The sequence below is a fragment of the Equus quagga genome, chromosome 5 (assembly GCF_021613505.1).
Source record: "Equus quagga isolate Etosha38 chromosome 5, UCLA_HA_Equagga_1.0, whole genome shotgun sequence".
Lineage (NCBI taxonomy): Eukaryota > Metazoa > Chordata > Mammalia > Perissodactyla > Equidae > Equus > Equus quagga.
This window is the reverse complement of record NC_060271.1, coordinates 113,049,946-113,077,759: the sequence shown is the minus strand read 5'-3', so window position 1 is coordinate 113,077,759 and position 27,814 is coordinate 113,049,946.

Sequence of the window (27,814 nt, the reverse complement as noted above, 5' to 3'; positions counted from 1 at the left end):
TCTTGTGACTCCTCAACACTGTATGGCTCTTGATTTGGCAAAGCAAACTTAAGGAGGCCTGTATAGTAAATTAACACTCTTGCTTCACCTATAATAAATAATCAAGCCAAATCTAATGAGCCTGATTTATTTTGTGATCATTTTTTCTCTCTTTTTTCAAGATTATTATGATCACAAAGTAGGGAAACTATCAGAAAAATTCATGAAAGCTTGGAAATGAACAGAAAAGGATTAGTATGTCTTTTGCCTAGTTCACCAGGTTATCTCAGCCTTTCCATGTCTTTGAACTGTTCTACAACAGTAAATTGTGGAAAACTAACAGCAATGCAAGTGATACTTTTCCATAGTCGTGCAAATTATGTCTAGTAGAGGGACAATTGATTCCCAGCACTACTCCATCTTGTAGAAAAACCCAGTTTTCAAATTTTAGAATTTTTTTACTGAGGTGTAACTGACATATAACATTAACAGTTTTTAACTTTTTCTGGCTATTCTTGCATAGCTCCCTTTCTGTCTAAATATTAAAATTAGCTTGTCTGGCCTTTAAAAAATCCTTCTGGCATTTTCACTGGAGTTGTGTTAAATTTATAGATTAATTTGCAAAATGATATCTTTATGAAACTGAGTTTTAACATCCAAGAACAGAGTATGCCTTTCCATTTATTCACGTCTTCTTTGTGTCCCTTAATAGCATGTAAATTTTTCTTTTTATAGTGATTCCACTTTCTTGTTAAGTTATTCCTGAGTATTTTATTGTATTTACTGCTACTGTAAATAGGACCTTTTCTTCTAGCCGCAGAAGTGTGAGTCACAATTGGTTTAAACCAAGCAGGATGGTCCCATTTCTCTTCCTAGTCCATACTCTTCTGACCAACCGAGACATGAGAAGAAGCCACGAGGAGAAGGATTTTCTTCTTCCATTTAATTGATCCGAAAAATGCACATGGAAAAAAGCAGACCCTCTTCTTAGGGGAAATAAAAACTTTTTTTAAAATAAATTGAGGGGTTTTTCTGTAACATGCAGCTGAAAATATCTTGTCTGATAAAATAACTATGATTGTATGTAATATACCCAATCCTTGATCTCTTTATCTACATTTAATCCTTTATTTCTTTAGACAGGATCTATAAGCTCTCCATAGTGAGCAATGATGACATTAGTACATTCCTATTCAGGAGTGGTATTTAGACATATATGAAACTGGTGGACAGTTAGCCATTAATGATTAGGTAGCTAGTAAGTAAAGGGTTTTTGGCAATTATTAATTGCAGTCTTTAGTTATTCACCTGCTCCTTGTTAGCTGTGTTGCGTATTTTTAAAGCCATGTAGAGAGGCAATATAATACCCAACTCCCACTAGGTTCCTCATAGATAACATATCCCTGACACTTGAATCACCATGGTAATGGATGCTTGAGTTGTTTTTCAGGAACTAAGAATCAACCTCTGTCCAGTACAGGCCAGTCAAGACCCCCACCAACTGGGTTGTGGGTTGTGGGTCAACTGAAAGTGTCTGATAGATGAACTCCTGATGTCAGGGAGCCAAAAACTCCACACTTTGATCATGTTAATACTGCCATTTTGTGAACACGCATCCTATGAAGAGCCATGAAGCTTGACTCCACTTGAGCAGAACATGACTTACCTCACTTCTCCTTTCTTCCAATCATCTATCCCCACACTTCAGACCATCCTGTCCCTCTATGCCATAAATATCCCTAGTCCCTATTTTCAGGGAGGCAGATCTGAGATTTGTTCTCCCGTCTCTTTGCTTGGTGGCTTTGTGAATAAACCCATTCTCTGCTTCAAACTTGTCATCTTGGTGATTGGCTTTTCATGTGATGGTCAAAACAAACCAGGTTCAGTAACATACTCGCTGCTGTGGAAATAAATAAAGATCAAGCAAATGAAAATGAGCAAAGGCTATTTAGTCAGAGCTCCATACAGCAAGGGAATCAGTCATCATCACTTGTGTTTTGACAAAGACTCAAAACCAGGCAGAGGAATGGCAAAGCTTTATAATGGAAAAACATAAAGCTTCAAGTATGCCCTATTTGGAGGCTATTGGTGGGGAAGTTGTAGGTGGACTAACTAGAAGCAGGGCAAATTATGTGATTTGTTAGGGGTGCATATTTTTCTTTCTCTGTCTGTCAGAAGCGATGTTACTGTGGATAATAGGTTAGTTTCATGGGATGATTGCTGCAGATTATGGGTCAGATTCTTTCTCTGTTTTTTGAGGAAGATTAGCCCTGAGATAACATCCACTGCCAATCCTCCTCTTTTCTGCTGAGGAAGATTGGCCCTGAGCTAACACCTGTGCCCATATTCCTCTATTTTATATGTGGGACACCTGCCACAGCATGGCTTGATAAGCAGCACATAAGTCTGCACCCAGGATCTGAACTGGTGAACCTCGGACCACTGAAGCAGAACGAATGAACTTAACTGCTGTGCCACCAGGCCAGCCCCCCAGAATTCTATTTTTATATATCATCTGGCCATTATGTGTTTGTATATTCAGTCTCTCACCGCTACAGCTGTTATGGTGGCTCAAATACTGAGATACTTTCTTAATATGCGCAAATGTGGCCCCCTACCACTTTTCTGGATCCCCAGAACTCCCCATGCAAAAAAGAGATCAATGTCTGGCACAGCAGATGACCCCCAGGATACCACTCCTATAATGGCCAATGTCCATTCTGATTGGTGGGTACCCATGTCTTATTGGTTATTAAATTATACTATTAATATCACTGCTACTTCTACTTTCTGGCAATTTCTATCCCCCTTCCTTTTTTTCCACTACCAAATTTTAGTAGATCATATTATTTGCTTAGTTCTTCTAGTATTTACTTTTATACTATGGTAGATTGATACTGTGGCACCCATTCTTCACTTCCCTCTGCAGCCATTCCCTTTGCTCTAGAACTTTGCAGCTCCTTCTACATAGTAGATAGAGTTTCCTCCTCTTAAATCTGGGCTTGGCCGTGTGGCTTACTTTAGCCAACAGAATGTTAGCAGAGTTGACACAGGTAGAAGCTTGAAAAAGTACTTGTGTGTTTCTGCACTCTCTCGTTTCTATTTATTTGCCACAAGAACATGACAAGCTAGCCTGCTTGAGGAATGTGATAGGCACATGGAGGTGAGTTGAGTCATCCTAGCCAAAGCCATTGTAGACCAGCCAGCCTCCAGCTAACTAGCTAGGTGACCAGAGACACATGAAGAAACCCAGCCCAGTTCAGCAGAATGAGCTAACCAATGTACAGATTCATGAGAAATAATACATGGTTGTTTTAAATCTCTAAGTTGTATGGTAATATATTACACAGCAATAGTTATCTGATACATATGCCTTTACAAGTACTTATACTGCTTTTACTGGATTTTAATGTGTCTTTTGACTGCTAGCTATAAAAGATAAGAAATCACTATATTTACAGTAGCTCCTATCTCCTCTTCCTCAGCTTTTGTTTATCAGTTCTATCACTCTAAATGTTCTATATCATCTTCCCTAAATACTTGTATTTTCTTTGAGCATTATGAGGATGTGAATGGGTTCTTCGAAATCTTGGTGATATGTTTAGTCATTATTTTTATCATATTTCTGTCAACATTTTTCTTGGGAGGGTCTTCATCTTTCATCTGTTTTCCCTGTTCTTTTCCTCATTTTTTTCTTGTAATATAGGTTGTGTACTTGTTCCTCTTTTATGATTATTCTTTTTGAATGACATACATTCCTTCTGGACCAGTAACTTTCAGGAACTTTTAGTTGGGGAGGTTCCAAGGTAGTTCTGAGCTAACAGGTATTTGCCCTTAATCTTAATGTAGCTTCTTATAACACAATGTGTGTGTGTGTGTGCCTGAGTGTGTGTGTGAAAGTTGCCTTAGCTTTTACTTCTCCTTAGACAGCAGAATTAAACAGCTAAAGGGCTATTCACAACACAGAATCTCTCCTCTCCATCTTGTCTCAATAATAGGACATTTCCCACAGGTTGCACTGCCTATATGTTTCCTATTCAGTCCCAATAGACACATGAAAAGATGCTCATCATCACTAATCATTAGGGAAATGCCAATCAAAACTACACTAAGATATCACCTTACACCTCTTAGAATGGTAAAAATAACCAAAACAAAAAGTGACAAATGTTGGAGAGGTTGTGGAGAAAAAGGAACCCTCATGCACTGTTGGTGGGCATGCAAACTGGTGCAGCCACTATGGAAAACAGTATGGAGATGTCTCAAAAAATTAAAAATAGAAATACCATATGACCCAGCTATTCCACTACTGGGTATCTATCCAAAGAACTTGAAATCAGCAATTCCAAAAGTCCCATGCACCCCATGTTCATTGCAGCATTATTTACAATAGCCAAGACATGGAAGCAACCTAAGTGCCCATCAACTGATGATTGGATAAAGAAGATATGGTGTATATATATATAGAGAGAGAGAGAGAGAGAGACAATGGAATACTACTCAACCATAAAAAAGGATAAAATCATCCCCTTCACAACAACATGGATGGACCTTGAGGGTATTATGTTAAGTAAAATAAGCCAGATAGAGAAAGACGAACTCTGTATGAATCCACTCATAGGTGGAAGTTAAACACATACACAAAGAAAGCTGATTGGTGGTAACCAGGGGAAGAGGGGTGTGGGGGTGGGCACAAAGGGTGAAGTGGTGCACCTACAACACGACTGACAATAATGTACAACTGAAATTTCACAAGGTTTTAAACTACCATAATCTTAATAAAAGGTAAAAAAAAAAAAATTGGCTTAAAAACTAAAAAAAAAAAATGTAAAAGTAGTAAAAATATTTGCTAGTAAAACAAGCCACTGAGCCCAGAAAGATTTACAGAGCATATAAAAGCAGAAAGTGTCCCATCTTTCTAAGAAACTTGGATGATTTTTATACCAATACAGAATAAAGATACAGAGAGAAAACAATATACTACTTTTACTCAAAATATAGATGCAAAGGAGAACACCATGTGATCACCTCAATAGATTTTTTAAAAAATCATTTAAGAAAATTCTACATTTATTATATTTTTAACCTTAAATTAATAAAGGCTATCTACCAGAAATGAAGTGATACAGTAGAAACGTTTATTTTAAAGTCAGAGAGAGAGGGAGATCCTATCAGTTATGTTTTTGTCTGGAAAGCACAGAGTAATACACTATCCTTTTACTTACAAGCTATTTGTGTCTTTATATTTCAGGCGCATTACTTGAGGCAGCATATAATTGAGTCTTGCTTTTTCATCCAATTTGGCAATTTCATCTTTTAATTAGGGTTTTTAGAACATTTGCATTTAATGTTAATATTGGTATGGTGGGCTTAAGTTTGTCATTTTGCTATTTATTTTCTATTTGTCCTATTCATTCTTTGTTCCATTTTCCTTGTTTTTCTATCTAGATAGAGTGAGAAAGAAAAATACAGAGAGAGAAAGATACTACCCAAAGATAAATAAATATATAGGAAAAGAGAGACACAGAGACAGAAAGAAACAGAGATATTTATTTTAGGGAATTGGCTTACATGTATAGGGTGGATAGCAAGTCCAGAATCCATAGGGCAAACCAAAAGGCTAGAAATTCAGGTAAGAGTTAATGTTGCAGTCTTGAGTTGGAAATTCATGGGGCAGGCCAGTAGGCTTGAAACTCAGACAGGATTTCTGAGTTTGGTACCAGAATTCCCTCTTGTCTAGGAAACGTCAGTTTTTGATCTTAAGATCTTCAACTGATTTGCTGAGGCCCATTCATATTATGGAAAGTAATCTGCTTTACTCAAAGTCAACTGATTGTATATGTTAATCACATCTACACAATACCTTCACAGAAACATCTGGACAAGTGTTTGACCAAACAACTGGGTATTATAGACTAGCCACGTTGACACATAAAATTAACCATCACAGGTGGAAACACATATAGTAAGCTAACACAAGTCAAATGAAAGTTAGAATGGCTATGTTAATAACAGACAAAGTATATTTCAGAGCAAAGAATACTGTCATGAATAAAGGACATTTCCTAATGATAACAGTGTCAATTTTTCAAGAGGGCATAGAAATCTAAATGTTTACATACCTAACAACAGAACTTTAAAATATGTTAAGCAAAAACTGAAAACACTGCAAAGCGAAATAGACTAATACAAAATTATTGTTAGCTATTTCAATACTCATCTCTCAATAACTGGAAAAACAGGTAGCAATAAAATCAGTAAGGATACAGTAGATCTGAACAACATTATCAACCAAATTGAATTGATTGACCTTTATAGAACACCCCATGCCAAAACAGCAAAATACATATTATATTCAATTATATACATAACACTTACCAAAAAAGACCATGTTTGAGACCATGAGACAAGTCTCAACAAATTTAAAATGATTCAAGTCACACAAAATTATGTTTTGTGATCACATGGAATCAAAACAAATCAATAACAGTAAGTTATCTGGAAAGTCCTCAAATATTTGAAAACTAAAAACAAATTATAAATAACCTATGAGTCAAAGCAAAAACACAAAGAGGCAAATAGAAAGTATTTTGAACTAAACGAAAATTAAAACCCAACATTTCAGAATTTGTGACATGCTACTAACATAGTACTTAGGGAAAATTTTATAACACTAAATGTCTATACTAGAAAAAAAGAAAGGTCTCAAATCGATGACCTCAGCTTCCACCATAAGAAACTAGAAAAGAAGAGCAAATTAAACTATCAGAAGTAATGAAATAATAAAGACAAAAGCAGAAATCAAAGAAATAGAAAACAGAACTATAAAGAAAAGAGAAAAAATGAAACTAAATGCTGGTTCTTTGATAAGTTCAGTAAAATTGATAAACCTCTAGTTATACTAATCAGGAAAAAAAGAGAGAAGATACCAATTACTAATTACAGGAATGGAAGATGTGACATCACCACAGATTCTATAGAATTAAAAGTGTAAAAGTAAATATTATGAACAACTTTATGTCAAAAAAATTTACAACTTAGGTGAAACGGACAAATTCCTTGTTTGCCAACTTACCAAGTTTCCACAAGAATAAAAATGATAACCTGATAGCCTTATACCTAGTAAAGAAATATAATTTGTAGTTAAAACCTACCCACCAGAAATATCTGGACTTAGATGGCTTCACTGGTAAAGTTTACGAAGAAATAATGCCAATATCATTTCTACACAAACTCTTCCAGAAAATTGAATATGAATGAATACTTCCTAAAATTCATCCTGTGAGGCCTGTATTACCCTGATATCAAAACCAGACATTACAAGAAAACTACAGATCAATATCCCTCATAAATATACATGAAAAAATTCTAAACAAAATTTAGCAAATATAATCCAATGATATATAAAAACAGTAACATGCCATGACCTAAGTGTGACTTCATTCAGGAAAGACATTGATTCAAAAGTTAAACAAAAAATTCACCATACTGACTATCTAAAAGATTACCTAAGTGTGATCTAACAAGCTAAAATATGACCATCTCAATAGGTTCAGAAAAACCTTTTGAAAAAATGCAACATTCATTCCTATTTTTTAAAAACACTCTCAGAAAACTAGGATAAAGAAGAAAATTTCCTCACCTAATGAAGAATATCTACCAAAAAACCTACAGCTAAGGGCATACTCAATGATGAAAGATCAAATGTGTTCCCCCTAAGATCAGGAACAAGACAAGGAAATCTGCTCTCACAACTTTTGTTCAACATGGTACTGGAGTTTCTAGCCAGTGGAAACAGGCAAAAATAAAAAGATTTAAAGGGGGGCTGGCCCCGTGGCCGAGTGGTTAAGTTCGCGTGCTCTGCTGCAGGCGGCCCAGTGTTTCGTCGGTTCGAATCCTGGGCATGGACATGGCACTGCTCATCAGACCACGCTGAGGCGGAGTCCCACATGCCACAACTAGAAGGACCCACAACAAAGAATATACAACTATGTACCTGGGGGCTTTGGAGAGAAAAAGGAAAAAAAATAAAATCTTTAAAAAGAAAAAAGAATTAAAGGCATACAATTAGAAAGGAAGAATTAAAACTGTCTTTATTTGAGATGATGTGATCATCTATGTAGAAAATCCAATGGAATCTACCAAAAAGCTACTAGAACTAATAAGTGAGTTTAGCAAGGTTGTAGTATACAAGAGCAATAGACAAAATAAATTATTTCTGTACACTAGCAACAAACAATTGAAATTGAAATTAAAAATGAATGCCATCGTGGAGTTCTCATCAAGATGGCGCTGCAAGCAGATGTCGAACTCGCCTCCTCCCACGAACACAACCAGGTTACAACAATTTTGGGAAGAATCACCCTGGATTGAAAACTGGATAAAAAGAACCCCCACGACAAGGGACAGTCCTGACGAAAGCAGCGGAGCTTCTCAGCTGGCCAGGCAGGAGCCAACCTAAGGTACGCAGCCCTCCCTGGAGGAGTGAGGACCTGAGCGGGGGCAATACTGCTATAACCATCCTTCAGACTCAGCCCAACTGAGATGAGGGTCTTAGTATCCGGCTTTGCTGGCTATTAACTGCAGCAAGGACACCCCAGAAAAGCTATCGCCAAAAGCCAAAAAGATCCGGGTCTTAAAGGGCCCACGCACAAACTCACTCATTGCGGCAACCTAAAATCACCAGAGAGAAGGCTGACTGTCCTTTGGTGAAACAAGACTCACCTGGTGGGCTCTGGGGGCATCTTGGTGAGAGGAGGATCCTCTCCTGAAACTGAGACATTGGTGGGGGCTGTTGTTCTGAGCTGGTCCAGATGTGCTGATACAGACACCGGTGGGGACCATCGAGGTGCATCCCTTGGGCTGTTAGCCCAGGGGACTGCCACACCCACTAGAGCACAGATTTAATCCAGTTCAGCCAGGGCAGGCAACCCACCCTAGGGACTGGCCCCACCTAACAGCAAGCCCTCAGGCTACTTTTCAGCCTGCATTGACTGAGTGCCTTGATCCTCTACAGGCAGGCATGGGTGTCTGCCTCTTTGGGGCAGGGCTTGTGTGAGGACCAGGTGAACTGTGGGGGGCATTGGGGCAGTGGTGGGGGCCTCTGCAGTGTGGTGGTGGGGTACGCTTCAGGGGGTTGAGACGTGTGCACGGACCAGGACTGTGCTGACAGTGTATGTGGTCCAGAGGGGGGTGAGGCTTATCAGCGGCAGAAGACTTGTGCTTCACAAATAGCCATCAAAAAGGATCAGCCCCAACTTCCAAAGCCTGAAACAACTGAGTGCCTCCATGCCAAGGGCTAGCCCCACTCAGCTGCACTCCTAAGAGAACTGACATCAGCCTTGTTGGCCTCAGGCCTATCACAACTGTATGCCCCTGAGCCTAGCAACCAGCTACACTGGGTACCAACCCAACTAAGAGGACACTTGCAATAAGAGTGTGCTAATAGACTTTGTAGCCAACAGTGCTGAGGCCCCTCCAAACGGGATTTACAAACAGCTGGCCAGGGAAGGAAAGATCAGACTCCCTGGGTACCTGCAGTGGGAGCAACCCTGCCGCAGCAGAAGAACACAAGTAGCCCACAAAGGGGTCATTCCTGGTTCTTATGGTCTGGTGATGAGAGGGAAGCACACTGTTGGGCCTCATAAGGCATCTCATACATAAGGCCACTTCTCCAAGATCAGGAGACATAACCGACTCACCTAGTCCAAAGAAAATAGCACAGAGGGAGAGGCATAATGAGGAGGCAAAGGAATACTTTCCAAGCAAGGGAACACTACAAAACACCAGAAAAAGAACTAAGTGAAACAGAAACTAGCGACCTCCTTGACAAGGAATTCAAGCAAAATACAATGAGGATGCTCACAGGTATGCAGAGAAGAATGGATGAACACAGTGAGCACATCAGCAAAGAATTGGAAGATATAAAAAAGAACCAATCAGAAATGAAGAATACAATACTTGAAATGAGAAATTCACTAGAGGGACTCAATAGCAGAGTAGAGGAAGCAGAAGAACCGATCAGCGAGCTAGACAAAAGACCAGAGGAAATCACCCAAGCAGAACAGAAAAGAGAACAAAGAATTAGACAGAATGAGAACAGTGTAAGGGAACTCTGGGACAATATCAAGTGTGCTAACATTCAGATTATAGGGGTTCTAGAAGGAGAAGAGAGAGACAAAGGGGCAGAAAATTTATTTGTCGAAATAATAGAGGAAAATTTTCCTCACCTGAGGAAGGAAACAGACATCCAAGTTCAAGAAGCACAGAGAGCTCCAAACAAGAGAAGCCCAAAGAGGCCCACACCAAGACATACTATAATCAAAATGTCTAAAATTAAAGACAAACAGAGAATCCTAAAAGCAGCAAGAGAAAGGCCATAAGTGACATATAAAGGGAAGCCCATCAGGCTGTCAGCAGACTTCTCAGCCGAGACCCTACAGGCGAGAAGAGAATGGCACGACATATTTGAAGTGCTAAAAGGAAAAAACCTACAACCAAGAATACTCTATACATCAAGGCTGTCATTCAGAATGGAAGGAGAGATAAAGAGCTTCCCAGACAAGCAAAAGTTAAAGGAGTTTATCACTAAGAAACCAGTTCTATGAGAAATGCTGAAGGGACTTATTTAAGTGGGAAAGTAATGACCACAAATAGAGATAAAAGAAAAAAATTATCAAAACAACAACAAGAAAAACAGGCGATAAAATCACTTGTAAGGTAAAAGTATAGCAAAGGCAGCAGATCAACTACCTGTGAAGGTAAAATGAAGGTTAAAAGACAAATGTGCTAAAATTACCTATTTCAATGATAAGAGGGTAACGGATATAAACACACTAAACAAAAGACTATATATGATGTGAAAAACATATAATGTGGGAGGAGGGGAGTGAAAAAGTAGAGCTTTTAGAAAGCTAAAGAGTCTATCTACTCAATATAGACTGTTATATGCATAGTATATTAAATAGGATCCTCATGGTAACCACAAACCAGAAACCTGTAACAAGCAGGAAAAAATGTAAGACAAAAGAAATCAAACATATTACTAAAGATAGCCATCAAACCACAAGTGAAGAGAGCAAGAGAAAAAGAAAGAAACTGAGAAGAACTACTAAAACACCCCAAAAAAAGAAAAAGTGACAAAATGGCAATAGATACATATTTATCAATAGCTACTTTAAATGTCAATGGATTAAATGCTCCCATCAAATGCCATAGGGTGGCCAACTAGATAAAAAAACAAGATCCATGTATATGCTGCATACAAGAGACACATTTCAGACCTACACACACTCACAAACTGAAAGTGAAAGGATGGAAAAAGATATTCCACACAAATGGCAAAGAAAAGAAAGCAAGGGTAGCAATACTTACATCAGACAAAATAGACTTTAAGTCAAAAACTGTAATAAGAGACAAACACGGGCACTACATAATGATAAAGGGAACAATCCAACAAGAAAATATAACACTTGTAAATATCTACACACCCAACATAGGAGCACCTAAATACATAAAGCAATTATTAACAGAATAAGAGGAGAAATAGACAGTAACACAATAATAGTAGGGGACTTTAACACTCCACTTATAGCAATGGATAGATCATCCAAACAGAAGATCAGTAAGGAAACACTCACCTTAAAGGACACATTAGACCAGATGGACTTAGTAGATATATACAGAACATTCCATCCAAAAACCACAGAATAAACCTTCTTTTCAAATGCTCATGGAACATTCTCCAGGATTGATCACATATTTGGCCACAAAACAAGTCTCAATAAATTTAAGAATATCAAAATAATACCATGCATCTTTTCTGACCACAAAGGTATGAAACTGGAAATCAACTACAGAAAGAAAACCAGAAAAGCCACAAAAATGTGGAGATTGAACTAAATGCTACTGAACAATGATTGGGTCAATGAAGAAATCAAAGAAGAAATAAAAAAATTCCTGGAGACAAATGAAAATGAAAACACAACATGCCAAAATCTGTGGGATACAGCAAAAGCAGTTCTACAAGGGAAGTTTATAGCAATTCAGGCCTACCTCAACAAAGAAAAAAAATCCCAAATAGACAATCTAAAAGTGCACCTAAAGGAACTGGAAAAAGAACAACAAACAAAGCCAAAAATCAGCAGGAGGAAGGAAATAATAAAAATCAGAGCAGAAATAAATGAAATAGAGACAAAAAAAAAAAACAATAGAAAAAATTAATGAAACCAAGAGCTGGTTCTTCGAAAAGATAAACAAAATTGACAAACCCTTAGCTAGACTCACCAAGAAAAAAAGAGAGAAGGCTCAAATAAATAAAGTCAGAAGTGAAAGAGGAGAGATTACAACAGACACCTCAGAAATACAAAAGATAATAAGAGAATACTATGAAAAGCTATATGCCAACAAATTGGATAATCTAGAAGAAATGGATAAATTCTTAGAAACATACAACCTTCCAAAACTGTACCAAGAAGATGTAGAAATTTTGAATAGACTGATCACCAGTAAGGAGGTCGAAACAGCAATTAAAAACCTCCCAAAAAATAAAAGTCCAGGACCAGATGGCTTCCCTGGTGAATTCTACCAAACATTCAAAGAAGACTTAATACCTATCCTTCTCAAAATCTTCCAAAAAATTGAAGAGGAGGGGAGGCTTCCTAACTCCTTCTACGAAGCAAACATTATCCTGATCCCAAAACCAGACAAGGACAACACAAAAAAAGAAAATTACAGGCCAATATCACTGATGAACATCGATGCAAAAATCCTCAACAAAATACTAGCAAATCGAATACAACAATACATTAAAAAGATCATACATCATGATCAAGTGGGTTTCATTCCAGGGATGCAGGGATGGTTCAACATCTGCAAATCTATCAACGTGATACACCACATTAATAAAATGAAGAATAAAAATCACATGATCATCTCAATAGATGCAGAGAAAGCATTTGACAAGACAAGCATCCATTTAGGATAAAAACTCTAAATAAAATGGGCATAGAAGGAAAATACCTCAACATAATAAAGGCCATATATGACAAACCCACAGCAAATATCATTCTCAATGGAGAAAAACTGAAAGCTATCCCTCTAAGAACAGGAGCCAGACAAGGATGTCCACTGGCACCACTCTTATTTAACATAGTATTGGAAGTCCTAGTAAGAGCAATCAGGCAAGAAAAAGAAATAAAAGGGATCCACATTGGAAAAGAAGAAGTGAAACTGTCACTCTTTGCAGATGACATGATTTTATATCTAGAAAACCCTAAAGAGTCCACTAAAAAACTTTTAGAAATAATAAAGGAATAAGTTGTGGGATACAAAATCAATGTACAAAAATCCGTTGCGTTTCTATACACTAACAACGAAGTAGCAGAAAGAGAAATTAAGAATACAATCCCATTTACAATTGCAACAAAAAGAATAAAATACCTAGGAATAAACTTAACAAAAGAGGTGAAAGATCTGTACACCGAAAACTATAAAACATTGTTGAAAGAAATCGAAGAAGACACAAAGAAATGGAAAGATATTCCATGCTCTTGGATTGGAAGAATTAACATTGTTAAAATGTCCATACTTCCTAAAGCAATCTATAGATTCAACGCAATCCCTATCAAAGTTCCAACAACATTTTTTACAGAAACAGAAGAAAGAATCCTAAAATATATATGGAACAACAGAAGACCCTGAATAGCCAAAGGATTCCTGAGAAAAAAGAACAAAGCTGGAGGTATCACACTCCCCGATTTCAAATTATACTACAAAGCCATAGTAACCAAAACAGCATGGTACTGGCACAAAAACAGACGCACAGATCAATGGAACAAAATTGAGAGCCCAGAAGTAAACCCACATGTTTATGGACAGCTAATATTCGACAAGGGAGCCAAGAGCATACGATGGAGAAAGGAGAGTCTCTTCAATAAATGGTGTTGGGAAAACTGGACAGCCACATGCAAAAGAATGAAAGTAGACCATTCCCTTACATCATGCACAATAATCAACTCAAAATGGATTAAAGATTTGAATGTAAGACCCAAAACCATGAGACTTCTAGAAGAAAACATAGGCAGTACGCTCTATGACATTGGTCTGAGCAGCATATTTTCAAGTCCCATGTCTGACTGGGCAAGGGAAACAAAAGAAAAAAGTGAACAAATGGGACTACATCAAACTAAAAAGCTTCTGCACAGCAAAGGAAACCATCAACAAAACAAAAAGACAACCTAATAATTGGGAGAAGATATTTGCAAACCACATATCAGATACGGGGTTAATATCCAAAATATGCAAAGAACTCATACAGCTCAACAACAAAAAAACCAACAATCCAATTAGAAAATGGGCAAAAGATCTGAACAGAGATTTCTCCAAAGAAGAAATACAGATGGCCAACAGGCATATGAAAAGATGCTCAACATCATTAGCTATCAGGGGAATGCAAATCAAAACTACAATGAGGTATCACCTCACTCCAGTCAGAATGGCTATAATTAACAAGATAGGAAACAACAAATGTTGGAGAGGGTGTGGAGAGAAGGGAACCCTTGTTCACTGCTGGTGGCAGTGCAAACTGGTGCAGCCACTATGGAAAGTAGTTTGGAGTATCCTCAGAAAATTAAGGATAGATCTACCATATGATCCAGCTATTCCACTGCTGGGTATTTATCCAAAGAACTTGAAAACACAAAGGCATAAAGATACTTGCACCCCTATGTTCATTGCGGCATTAAACACAATAGCCAAGACTTGGAAGCAACCTAGGTGCCCATCAAGGGATGAATGGATAAAGAAGATGTGGTATTTATACATGATGGACTACTACTCAGCCATAAGAAATGATGAAATCCAGCCATTTGTGACAACATGGATGGACCTTGAGGGTATTATGCTGAGTGAAATAAATCAGAGGGAGAAAGTCAAATACCATATGATCTCACTCATAAGTAGAAGATAAAAACGACAAAAAAAACACATAGCATTGGAGATTGGACTGGTGGTTACCATTGGGGAACGGGGGAGGGGGGAGGGCAAAAGGGGTGATTAGGGTCACATGTGAGTGGATGCACTATAATTAGTGTTCGGGTGGTGAACATGATGTAATGTATCTAGAATTTGAAATATGATGTACATCCAAAAAAATAAAAATTAAAAAAAAATGAATGCCATCAACAAATGCGAAATATGTATAGATAAATCTGACCAAAGATGTGAAAGACTTGTACACTGAAAAGTAAAGAACATAGCTGAGAGAAACTAAAGAAGACTCAAACAAATGGAGAAACACACTTTGTTTCTGGGTTAGACAACTCAATATTGTTAAGATGTCAAATCTTACAACAAGGGAAATTCTGGGTCTGTGGGATAGAAACAAAAAATTTGAAGTGAACAGAGCCTAGGGGATCTCTGTTGGACACCATCAAGTGGGACAACATATGCATCCTGGGTGTTTCAGAAGGAAAAGAGAGAAAAAGAGACAAAGAGAATAGTTGAAGCAATGATGGCTAAACTTCCAAAATTTGGTGAAAGATATGAATATAAACATCCAAGAAGCTCATTAAACTCCAAGATGAGCTCAAAAAGACTCATGCTGAGACATATTATAATCAAACTTTCAAAAATCAAAGACAAAAAAAGAATCTTGAAAGCAGCAAGAGAGAAACAACATGTCACAAACAAGGGATCCTCAGTAAGATTATCAGCAGATTTCTCATTAGAAACTTTGGAGGCCAGAAAACAGAGGGGTTACGTAATCAAAGTGCTAAAAGAAAAAATCTCTGAACCAAGAATCCTATATGGGTGAAACTGTCCTTCAAAAGTAAGGGAGAAATTAAGACATTCCAAGATAAACAAAAACTGAAGGAGTTTGTTACCACTAAAACTTCCCTGCAAGAAATACTCAAGAGAGTCCTGCAAGATGAACTGAAAGGACACTACACAGTAACTCAAAGTCATATGAAGAAATAAAGATCTCAATAAAAGTAAACATATGGACAACAATAAAAGCTAGTATTTTTGGAACAAGAATCTGTAACTCCACTTTTTGTTTTCTATATGATTTAAGAGAGTAATACATAAAAACAGTATTAATCTAAAAGCTAGTGTTATTTAATTTTGATTTGTAACTCCACATTTTCTTTTCTACATAATTTAAGAGATTAATGCAATAAAAGAATTACTAGTTTATGTTTTGGGCACGCATTGTATTAGAATGTAGTGTTGTGACATCAACAACCAAAAGGGGTAGGGACAGACCTGAAAAGGAGCAGTTTTTGTATGTTTTTGAAGTTAAACTGGCATAAATTCAAATTAGAATGTTATAACTTTAGAGTGTTAAATATAATCCCCCATGGTAACCACAAAGAAAATAGCCATAGAATATACGCAAAAGGAAATGAGAAAGTAATTTAAACATTTCACTCCAAAATAATCAATTAAACACAAAAGAAGATAGTAATGTAGGAAATAAGGGACAAAAAGGCTATAAAGTATGTAGAGGGGCCAGCCCAGTGGCATAGTGGTTAAGTTCACGCACTCCACTTCAGCAGCCCTGGGTTCTCAGGTTTGGATCCTGGGTGCAGACCTACAACCCTCATCAAGCCATGCTGTGGCAGCATCCCATATACAAAATAGGGGAAGACTGGCAAGGTGTTAGCTCAGCAACAATCTTCTTCAAGCAAAAAGAGGAAGATTGGCAACAGCTGTTAGCTCAGACTAATCTGCCTCACAAAAAAGGGAAAGACAAAAAGCATATAGAAAACAAATAGCAAAAAATGTAAGTCCTTCCTTTTCAGTAAATACTTTAAATGTAAATGGATTAAACTCTCCAACCAAAAGACAGAATGGGTAAAAACACATGATCCAACTATATGCTGTCTACAAGAGACTCACTTTAGATCCAAAGACACAAATAGGTTGAAAATGAAAGGATGGAAAAGGACATGCTGTGCAAATAGTAACCAAAAGAGAACACAGTGGTTATAATAATATCAGACAAGATAGACTTTAAATCAAAAAAGTTTACAAGAGACAAAGAAGGACACTACATTACTAAAAGTTTCAAAATAGCAGGAAGATATAAGAATTATAAACATTTACACACCTAATAAAAGACCATCAAAATATATGAAGCAAAAACTGACAGAATTGAAGAGAGAAATAGATAGTTCCACAATACTGCTTGGAGACTTCAATACCCCACTTATAATGATGAAGAGACCAGTCAGAAAATAAGCAAGGAAATAGAGAACTTAATACAATAAACCAACAAGATCTAACAGACAGATACAGAACACTGTACTCAACAACAACAGCATATATTCTTCTCAAGTACGCATGATACACTTTCCAAGATAGAGCATATGTTAGGCCGCACATTGAGACTCAATAGATTTTAAAAGCTAGCTATGATACAAAGTATATTCTCTAACCACAATGGGATAGAGTTAGCATTAACAAAAGGAAAGCTGGAAAAATCACAAAACTGTGGAAATTAAACAACATACTTTTAATTTGATCCATACCAATGGATCAAAGAAGAAATTACAAAGGAAAAGAAATAATTGGAGATGAATGAAAACAAAAACACAACATACCAAAACTCATGGGACTCATCAAAAGTGCAGCTAAGGGGGAAATAGTATTTACAGCCATAAATACTTGCGTTAAAAAAGAAGAAAGATCTCAAATCAACAACCTGACTTTAGAACTTAAGGAACTAGAAAAAGAAGAACAAGCTAAACCCAAAGCTGCAGAAAGAAGGAAATAAACCTCACAGTAGAGATAAATGAAATAGAAAAAGAAAGGCAACAGAGAAAATCAAGGAAAACTATAAAATTCTCAAAGAAAATATAGAGCAAAACCTTCACAACACTGTATTTGGCAATGATTTCTTGGTTTTTTTTTTTTTTACTGAGTTCATAATAGTTTACATCAATGTGAGATTTCAATTGTACATTATTTCTTGACTGTCACCACATAAGTGCTCCCCTTCACCCCATGCCCACCCTCTACCCCCCTTCCCCTGGTAACCACTGAACTGTTTTCTTTGTCCATGTGTTTGTTTATATTCCACATATGAGTGAAATCATCTGGTGTTTGTCTTTCTCCATCTGCCTTATTTCGCTGAGCATAATACTCTCCAGCTCCATCCACATTGTTGCAAATGGGATCATTTTGTCTATTTATGGCTGAGTAGTGTTCCATTGTATATATATATACCACATCTTCTTTATCCAATCATCAGTCAATGGGCACTTGTATTATTTCCATGTCTTGGCTATTGTGAATAGTGCTGCAATGAACATGGGGTGCATATGTTACTTTGGATTGTTGATTTCAAGTTGTTTGGGTAGATACCCAGTAGTGGGATAGCTGGGTCATATGGTATTTCTAATTTTAGTTTTTTGAGGAATCTCCATACTGTTTTCCATAGTGGCTGCACCAGTTTGTATTCCCACCAGCAGTGCATGAGAGTTCCCTTATCTCCACATCCTCTCCAACATTTGTTGTTTTTTGTCTTGGTAATTATAGCCATTCTGACTGGTGTAAGGTGATATCTCATTGTAGTTTTGATTGCATTTCCCTAATAAATTAGTGATGTTGAACATCTTTTCATGTGGCTGTTGGCCATCTGTATATCTTCCTTGGAAAAATGTCTGTTCATATCCTCTGCCCATTTTTTGATTGGGTTGTTTGTTTTGTTGTTGTTGTTGATTTGCATGAGTTCTTTATACACTTTGGAGATCGACACTTTGTCTGATTAATAGTTTGCAAATATTTCCCCAGTTGGTGGGTTGTCTTTCCATTTTGTTCATGGTTTCCCTTGCTTTGCAGAAGTTTTTTAGTCTGATGTAGTGCCGTTTGTTAACTTTTTCTTTTGTTTCCCTTACTTTGGTATGGTAAGGGAATACTTATGTATTCAAAAAGATCTGGCTAAGATCAGTGTCAAAGAGTGCACTGCCTATATTTTCTTCTAGGATTTTTATGGTTTCAGTTCTTATATTCAAATCTTTAATCCATTTAGAGTTAATTTTTGTGTATGCTGTAAGATAATGGCCTACTTTCATTCTTTGGCATGTAACTGTCCAGTTTTCCCAAGACCATTTAATGAAGAGATTTTCCGTCCTCCATTGTATGTTCTTGGCTCCTTTGTCAAAGATTAACTGTCCATGGATGTGTGGTTTTATTTCTGGCCTTTCAGTTCTGATCCATTGATCTGTTTGTCTGTTTTTGTGCCAGTACCATGCTCTTTTGATCAGTATAGCTTTGTAGCGTGTTTTAAGGTCAGGTATTGTGATGCCTCCAGCTTTGTTGTTTTTTCTCAGGATTGCTTTGGCTATTCAGGGTCTTTTGTTGTTCCATAAAAATTTTTGGATTCTTTGTTCTATTTCTGTGAAGAATGTCATTGGGATTTTTATTGGGATTGCATTGAACCTATAGATTGCTTTAGGTAGTATGGACATTTAAACTATGTTTATCTTCCAATCCAGAAATGTGGAATATCTTTCCATTTCTTTATGTCTTCTTCAATTTCTTTCAATAATTTCCTATAGTTCTCAGTGTACAGGTCTTTCACCTCTTTGGTTAAGTTTATTCCTAGGTATTTTATTCTTTTTGTTGTGATTTAAAATGGGATTGTATTCTTGATTTCTTTTTCTGCTAGTTCATTGTTAGTGTATAGGAATGCAACCGATTTTTTAAATAGATTTTGTACCCTGCAACTTTGCTGTAGTTGTTGATTATTTCTAATAGTTTTCTGGTGGATTCTTTGAGATTCTTCTATATGTAGAATCATATCATCTGCAAATAGTGAAAGTTTCACTTGTTCCTTTCCAATTTGGATTCCTTTTATTTCTTTTTCTTGCCTAACTGCTCTGGCCCATACTTCCAGTACTATGTTGAATAGGAGTGATGAGAGTGGGGACCCTTGTCTTGTTCCTGTTCTCAGAGGGATGGCTTTCAGTTTTTCACCATTAAGTATGATGTTGATTGTGGGTTTGTCATTTATGGCATTTATTGTGTTCAGGTACTTTCCTTCAATACCCATTTTATTGAGAGATTTCATATAAAATTATATAAAATCTTGTCAAATTCTTTCTCTGCATCTATTGAGATGATCATGTGATTCTTATTCCTCATTTTGTTAACATGGTGTATCACATTGATTGATTTGCAGATGTTGAACCTTCCTTGTGACCCTGGAATAAATTCCACTTGATTGCAGTATATTATTCTTTTAATATATTGCTCTATTTGGTTTGCTAATATTTTGTTGAGGACCTTTGCATCTAAGTTCATCAGTGATATTGGCCTGTAGTTTTCCTTCTTCATGTTGTCCTTGTCTGGTTTTGGTATCAGGGTAATGTTGGTCTCATAAAACGTGTTAGGAAGCATTCCATCTTCTTCAATTTCTCAGAATAGTTTGAGAAGGATAGGTACTAAATCTTTGAGTGTTTGGTAGAATTGTCCGGAAAAGCCATCTGGTCATAGAGTTTTGTTTTGGGGGAGGTTTTTAATTACTGTTTCAATCTCTGTACTTGTGATTGGTCTATTCAGATTCTCTATTTCTTTTTGATTCAGTTTTGGGAGGTTGTGTGAGTCTAGGAATCCATCCATTTCTTCTAGGTTATTGAGTTTGTGGGCATATAGTTTTTCATAGTATTCTCTTATAATCCTTTGTATTTCTGCAGTATCTGTTGTAATTTCTCCTCTTTCACTTCTAATTTTATTTATTTGAGCCTTCTCTCTTTTTATCTTAGTGATTCTGGCTGATAGTTTGTCAATTTTGTTTATCTTCTCAAAGAATCAGTTCTTAGTTTCATTAATCCTTTTTTTTTTTAATCTCTATTTCATTTACTTCTGCTCTGATTTTTATTATTTCCCTCCTGCTGACTTTGAGCTTTGTCTATTCTTCTTTTTCTAGCTCTGTTAGGTGCATTTTAAGATTATTTATTTGAGATTTTTCTTGCTTGTTGAGGTTGGCCTGTATTGCTACGAATTTCCCTCTTATCACTGCTTTTGCTATATCCCATAAGAGTTGGTATGTTGTATTTTCATTTTCATTTGTCTCCAGGTATTTTTTAATTTCCCCTTTGATTTCTTCATTGATCCAATGGTTGTTCAATAGCATGTTGTGTAGTCTTGACATATTTCTGACTTTCCCAGTTTTGTTCTTGTGGTTGATTTCTAGTTTCATCGCACTGCAGTCAAAAAAGAAGGTCGGATGATTCCAATCTTCTTAAATTTATTGAAGCTTGCCTTGTTACCCAACATATGGTCTATCTTTCAGAATGTTCCATGGGCACTTGAGAAGAACGTATATTCTGCTGTTTGGGGATGGAATGTTCTATATATCTCTATTAAGTCCATAAGGTCAAGTGTTTCATTTAAGTGTACTATTTCCTTGTTGACTTTTTGTCTGGATGATCTGTCCATTGAAGAAAGTAGGGTGTTGAGGTCCCCTACTATTATTGTGTTGCTGTTAATTTCTCCCTTTAGGTCCGTTAATAATTGCTTTATGTACTTTTGTGCCTCTGGGTAAGGTGCGTATATATTAATAAGTGTTATGCCCTCTTGGTGAAATGTCCCTTTTATCATTATATACTGCCCCTCTGTCTCTGATTGTCTTTTTTAACTTGAAGTCTGCTTTTCCTGATAAAAATATGGCAACATCTGCTTTCTTTTATTGGCCATTAGCTTGGATCCCTTCACTCTGAGCCTGTTTATCTTTGGAGCAAGGTGCATTTCCTGGAGGCAGAATATTGTTGGGTCTTGTTTTTTAGTCCATCCAGAGTTTCTCTATGTCTTTTGGTTGGAAAATTCAGTCCATTTACATTTATAGTGATTATTGTTATATTAAAGCTTAATGCTGCTATTTTATCTCTTGTTTTCTGGTTGTTCTATGTTTCCACTGTTTTTCTTCATTTGTATTTCTGACTGCTGTTTCATTTTGGTGGTTTCCTGAGGGAGATTTCTCAGTTTTCTCTCTTTTTGTGAATTGTGGCTCTGCTCTGATTTTTGTTTAGTGGTTACTGTGACGATTGCATGAAAGATATTGGAGATGAGATAGTCCATTTACTTATAGCTTATTATCTCCATTATCCTAAGTAGGTTCCTTCCCTAGTGTCTCCCCTTCTGAGGAATTGATGTTAAATTTGTTCTGTTTTTAATTTTGTGAGTTTGTGGCTAAGTTGAAGTGTTTATCATTACTTTTGATGGTTTGTTTCCCTTTCTATTTTAAGTTGTAATTGAGTCTTTGCCTCTATGCTCTGGTAGAGAGCTGCAGGTTTCTGATCATGTCTGTCTATTTATCTCCTTGCTCAGAGCTTTGTAGACCTTTGCCTTTTTGTTGCTGGTGTGAGGGCATCTTTAGTTATTTCTCATAGGGGAGGTCTAGTGGCAATGTACTCCCTCAGCTTTTGTTTATCTGGGAAAGCTTTTATTTCTCCATCATATCTGAAGGAAACTTTCACTAGAAAGAGTATTCTTGGCTGAAAGTTTTTGTCTTTCAGTATTTTGACTTTATCATTCCATTCTCTCCTAGCCTGTAGGGTTCCTCTGAAAAATCTGCTGAAATCCTGATAGGGTTTCCTTTGTAGGTTATTTTCTTTTGTCTTGCTGTTCCTAATATTTTTTCTTTATCATTACCTTTTGCCATTTTTACTATTATATGCCTTGGAGAAGTCTTTTAGCATTGATGAAGTTGGGTATTCAATTAGCTTCATTTATATGTAAACCTGAAACTATCCCCAGGTTTGGGAAGTTCTTGGCAATTATTTCTTTGAACAACTCTCTGCTCCTTTCTCCCTCACTTCTCCATCTGGAGTACCTATAATCCTTATGTTGCTTTTCCTAATTGAGCTGTATATTTCTCAGAGACTTCCTTCGTTCTTTTTAAATCTTAGTTCTGCCTCCTCCTCCATATGTAGAATTTCTACATTTTTATCCTCCAGAAGACTAATTCTTTCCTCCATAAGAGCAGTTCTATTTGTTAATTAACCTAGATTATTTGTCATTTCATTAATTGTGTTTTTCATATCCATAATTTCTGCTTGTTTTTTTTTTATAGTTTCAATCTCTTTAGTGAAGAGGTTCATTTTATTGCTGAGCTTCTTGACTTGTCTTTCCATGTTTTCTTATGACAGTTATTTTGAATTCTCTGTCATTTAGGTTGTATATTTCTGTGTCTTTGGTGTTGGTTTGTGGAGACTTGTCATTTTCCTTCTGGTCTGAATTGTTGCTGCAGTTTCTCATGGTGTTTGATGAACTAATCTTTTATCAGGGCATTTGTGGTATTCCTAGGATGCAGATTCCAGTTACCACTGTTACCACAGGGGGAAGCAGGAGCGGGTTTCTGGCCCCACCTCATCTGCTGGAAGCTGTGGGGATATTAGGGGTGCTTGCCTCAGCCTGGGATGCATTCAGGCACTTGTATGGACTGTCATTGGTGGGTGGGGCTTCCTCACTGGGCTAGGCACCTCAGTGGCACTCTGAGCTCCCCCTCCCCACCAGAAAGTGATCACCAGTGGGCTAAAAGCTGCCACTGCCTCTTCCCACAGCCACTCAGGACACATTCCCTCTTGGGGGCTCAACAGCAATATTAGCCCTTGTGCACTTGCCTGGGGAGCATTTGCCCCAGCGTGTAGATTAGCTGTGGTCTCTGTTTATGGTCCACAGGGCTGCTGTGCTTGGTGGGCAGGGCTTCCTCACTGGGATGCAATTGAGGGCTGCTCCTTGGTGGCACAGGGGCCTGGTGGGCTCCCCCTCCGTACCAGGAAAATGAACCCATGTGGACTCAAAGCTGCCACGCCTATTCTCGCAGCCACCCAGGACATGTTCCCTCTTTGGGGGCTCAGCAGCATTGTGAGCACTCAGGCACATGCCTAGGAAGCATTTTCCCCAGCACGTATATCTGCTGCAGTCTCTGTTTATGATCCACGGTCCATAGGACTGCTGTGCTTGGTAGGTGGGGCTTCCTCCCTGGGACCTGAGCTATGGGTGCTCCTTGGCAGCACAGGGGTGCAATGGGCTCCCCCTCTCTGCTGGAAGAGTGAACATGAGTGCAGGCTTAGTGTTACTGCCACCTCCTCCTCTGGTCGCCCCAGTGCATGTTCCCACTTTCCAGGCAACTGCACCAGGTTGGAAAGCGTTCATGTGCATACACAGGCTACTGAGGGAAAGCAAGGTATGATCATCTATCTCTGCCACTTCCCGGGGGGGCCAGTACATCCACCCTCAGACGTACAGCTGTGTGTGTCTCTCAAGCATCGTATTGTGCTATGTGGGCTTCCTCAGTTGGTCGGTTAATGTCCATTTAGTTGTAGTTCAAAAGGGGCAGAGACAAAGGAAACAGCTCACTTCACCATGTTGCTGACGTCTGGCAATGATTTCTTTTTTTTTTTTTATTGAGTTATTGATAGGTTACAATCTTGTGAAATTTCTGGCAATGATTTCTTAAATATGATACCAAAGGCATATGCAACAAAAGAAAAAACAGACAAATTGAACTTCATCAAAATTTTTATATTTTGCACATCAAAAGACACTATCAACAGAGTAAAAATGTAACTCACAGAATGGGAGTAGATATTTGCAAGTCATATATCTGATAAGGGAATCGTATATGTGGATATTCTGATAATATCCAGAATATATAGAGAACTCCTATAATTAAACAGTAAAAATACAAACAACCTGATTCATAATTGGGCAAAGGACTTAAATAGACATTTCTCCAATGAAGATATATGAATGGCCAATAAGCACATTAAAAGATGGTCAACATCACTAATCACTAGGGAAATGCAAATCAAAACTACAAGGAAATACCACCTCACACCCATTAGGATGGCTACTATCAAAAAAATAGAAAACAACAAGTGTTGACAAGGATGTGGAGAAATCAGAAACTGTATGCACCATTGATAAGAATGTAAAATGGTACTGCCACTGTGGAAAACGATATGATGGTTCCTCAAACAATTAAAAATAAAATTACCATATGATCCAGCAATTCCACTTCTGGGTATATATCCAAAAGAACTGAAAACAGGGTCTCAGAAATATTTGTACACCCATGTTCATAGCAGCATTATTCACAATAGCTAAAATGTGGAAGCAACCCAAGTGTCTAATGATGGATGAAGGGATAACCCTCACAGGGTATATACATACAATGCAATATTATTCAGCCTTAAAAAGGAAGGAAATTCTGTTATATGCTACAATATGGATGAACCTTGAGGATATTTTAGCAAAGTGAAATAAGCTAGTCACAAAAAGACAAATATTATATGATTCCACTTATATGAGGTACTTGGAGTAGGCAAAATCAGAGACAGAAAGTAGAATGATGGTTTCCACGGTTTGGGAAGAGGAGGGAATGGAGAGTTATTGTTTAATGGGTATAGAGTTTCAGTTTTACAAGATGAAAAGCGTTACGGAGATGGATGGTGGTGATGGTTGCACAACATTATGCATGCATTTAATACCACTGAACTACACACTTAATAATTGTTAAGATAGCAAATTTTATATTATGTGTATTTTACCACATTGAAAGAATGAAAGTTTGGTATTGGCACAAAGGTAAACAAACAGACGAATGTAACTCAAAATACATTAAAAAAAATGAATGAGATACTATTCTTTTTTTTTCTTTTGAAGCAGAATCTGCATTTTTTTCCACCTTTACCAGTGAGTTTTATACTTTCATATGCTCTCCTGTTTCTAATTAGCCTCCTTTTGTTTCAGCTGAATTCTCTTTAAAATTTCTTGTAAGGTCAGTCTAGTGGTAATAAATTCCTTCAGCTTTTAAAACTCTTTACCTCTCCCTCAATTCTGAAGGAAAACTTTGCCAGTTAGAATGTTCTTGGTCAGCAGGGTTTTTTTAAGCACTTTAACTATAGCATCCCACTTTCTTATGGCCCACAAGGTTTCTGCTAAGAAATCTGCTTATAGCCTTACGAAGGTCTTGCCACTTTTAAGATTCCTTGTCTTCAAATTTTGACAATAATTATAATGTGTCTCAGTATTGGTCTCTTTGGATTCAGCTTTTTTGAAACTCTCTGGACTTCCTGGATTTGAATATCTTTTTCTTCCTTTAAGTTAGGGAAGTTTTCAGCCACTATTTCAGCCATTATTTCTTTGAATAAGCTTTCTGCCACTTTCTTCCTCACTTCTTCTATAGTGCATACATTGGTCCATTTGATAGTGTCCCATAAGTCCCTTAAGCTATCTTCACTCTTTTGCATCCTTTTTCTTTTGGTTCCTCTGGAAGAATTCCACTGCCTTGTCTTTGAGTTCACTGATTTATTCATCTAGTTGATCTAGTCTGCTATTGAATTCCTATACTGAATTTTTCAGGTCAATTATTTATATTCTGCAGTTCTGTGATTTCTGTTTGGTACTTTCTTATATTTTCTATCTCTTTGTTTAAATTCTCACTTTGTTTGTGAATCACTCTTCTGACCTTCTGGTGAGCATCTTTAAGACCACTATTTTGAACTTTCTATGAGGTAAGCCATTTCTCTCTGTTCCATTAAGACAAGTTTCTGGATATTTATCTTGGTTTTTTCTTTGGAACATATTCAGTTGTTTCTTCATTTTCTTTGACTTTCTGTGTTGGTTTCTGCACATTAGATAAAACAGCCACCTCTCCCAATCTTGACAGAATGGTCTCTGTAGGAGATGCACCTCATTTGATCAGCCTGGCCCAAGATCCTAGTTGTCTCTCAAACTTTTATGATTGTCCAAAGGTAGGATCACAGTCAGCACCTAGATGCAGGCAAGTTAGAAGCTGGGCCCTTAGGCAGCAACTGGGAAAGTATGTAGTTAAGCCCCTTCTAGGAAGAAACTGGGAGATGGACATTTTTGCCTGCTCCCTCTGTGCTGGGCCTAGGTGTATAACTGTAGGAAAGTGTTCTTGCACCTGTTTCTTTGTTTGCTAAAGTCCTGTGGGACTCAGGAATGCAGGCCTCACTGACTATTAGAGCCAGGATGTCTGTGGGCCCGTCCCAAGAGAAGCTGCCACAAAAGCAGAAGCACCAGATGTGTGTACCAGCTCCTTCCTGGGAGATAGTGGCAACAGGGTATTATTATTAGACTTGGGTGGAGGGAGAAGGCATGAGAGGTGTCTACCAGCTTCCTAGGTCTCAGGAAGATTACAGCCATCCCCTACAATCCTGCTAAATTAGAAGCCTGACCCTCAGGCAGCATCTTTTAAAGTATGAAGATAAACCTCTTTTGGGAAAAGACTGGGAGATGAGCAATTGTGTCTGCTCCCTCTGCATTGAGCCCTGGGGGATAGCCAGTTAAAAATTGCTTCTTTGTTTCATACAGTCCTGTACAACTCCTGAACAGAAGCCCCTTTGGCTATCTGAGCCAGGCAATCCAAGGACCACCCCTTAGGTGGCAGCCATAGACCTGTGGTGCAGATGTGTATACAAGCTCCTTCCAGGAAGATACTGGCAACTTGGAGCAGCCTAGAGGGAGAAGGTGGGGGTGTGTCCTCCAGCTTCCTCAGTCTCTACAGAGGATCACAGCCAGCCTCTAATGCCTGCCAAATTAGAAGACAGGCCCTCTGGTGGCAAATTTTAAAGTATGCAGGTAAACCTCTTTCTGAGAAAGACTGGGAGATGGCCAATTGTGCCTGCTTCCTCTGCACTGAGCCCTGAGGGGATAGGTGCAGCGGGTGCTTGAATGCTCCTTAAGAATTGCTTCTTTGTTTGCTGTAGTCTTCTGGGTCTCATGGACACAAGCCTTGTTGGCTTGCAGCGATGGGTGTTTTGGGAGCCCATTCCTCTGGTGGGAGTCTTAAGAGTTA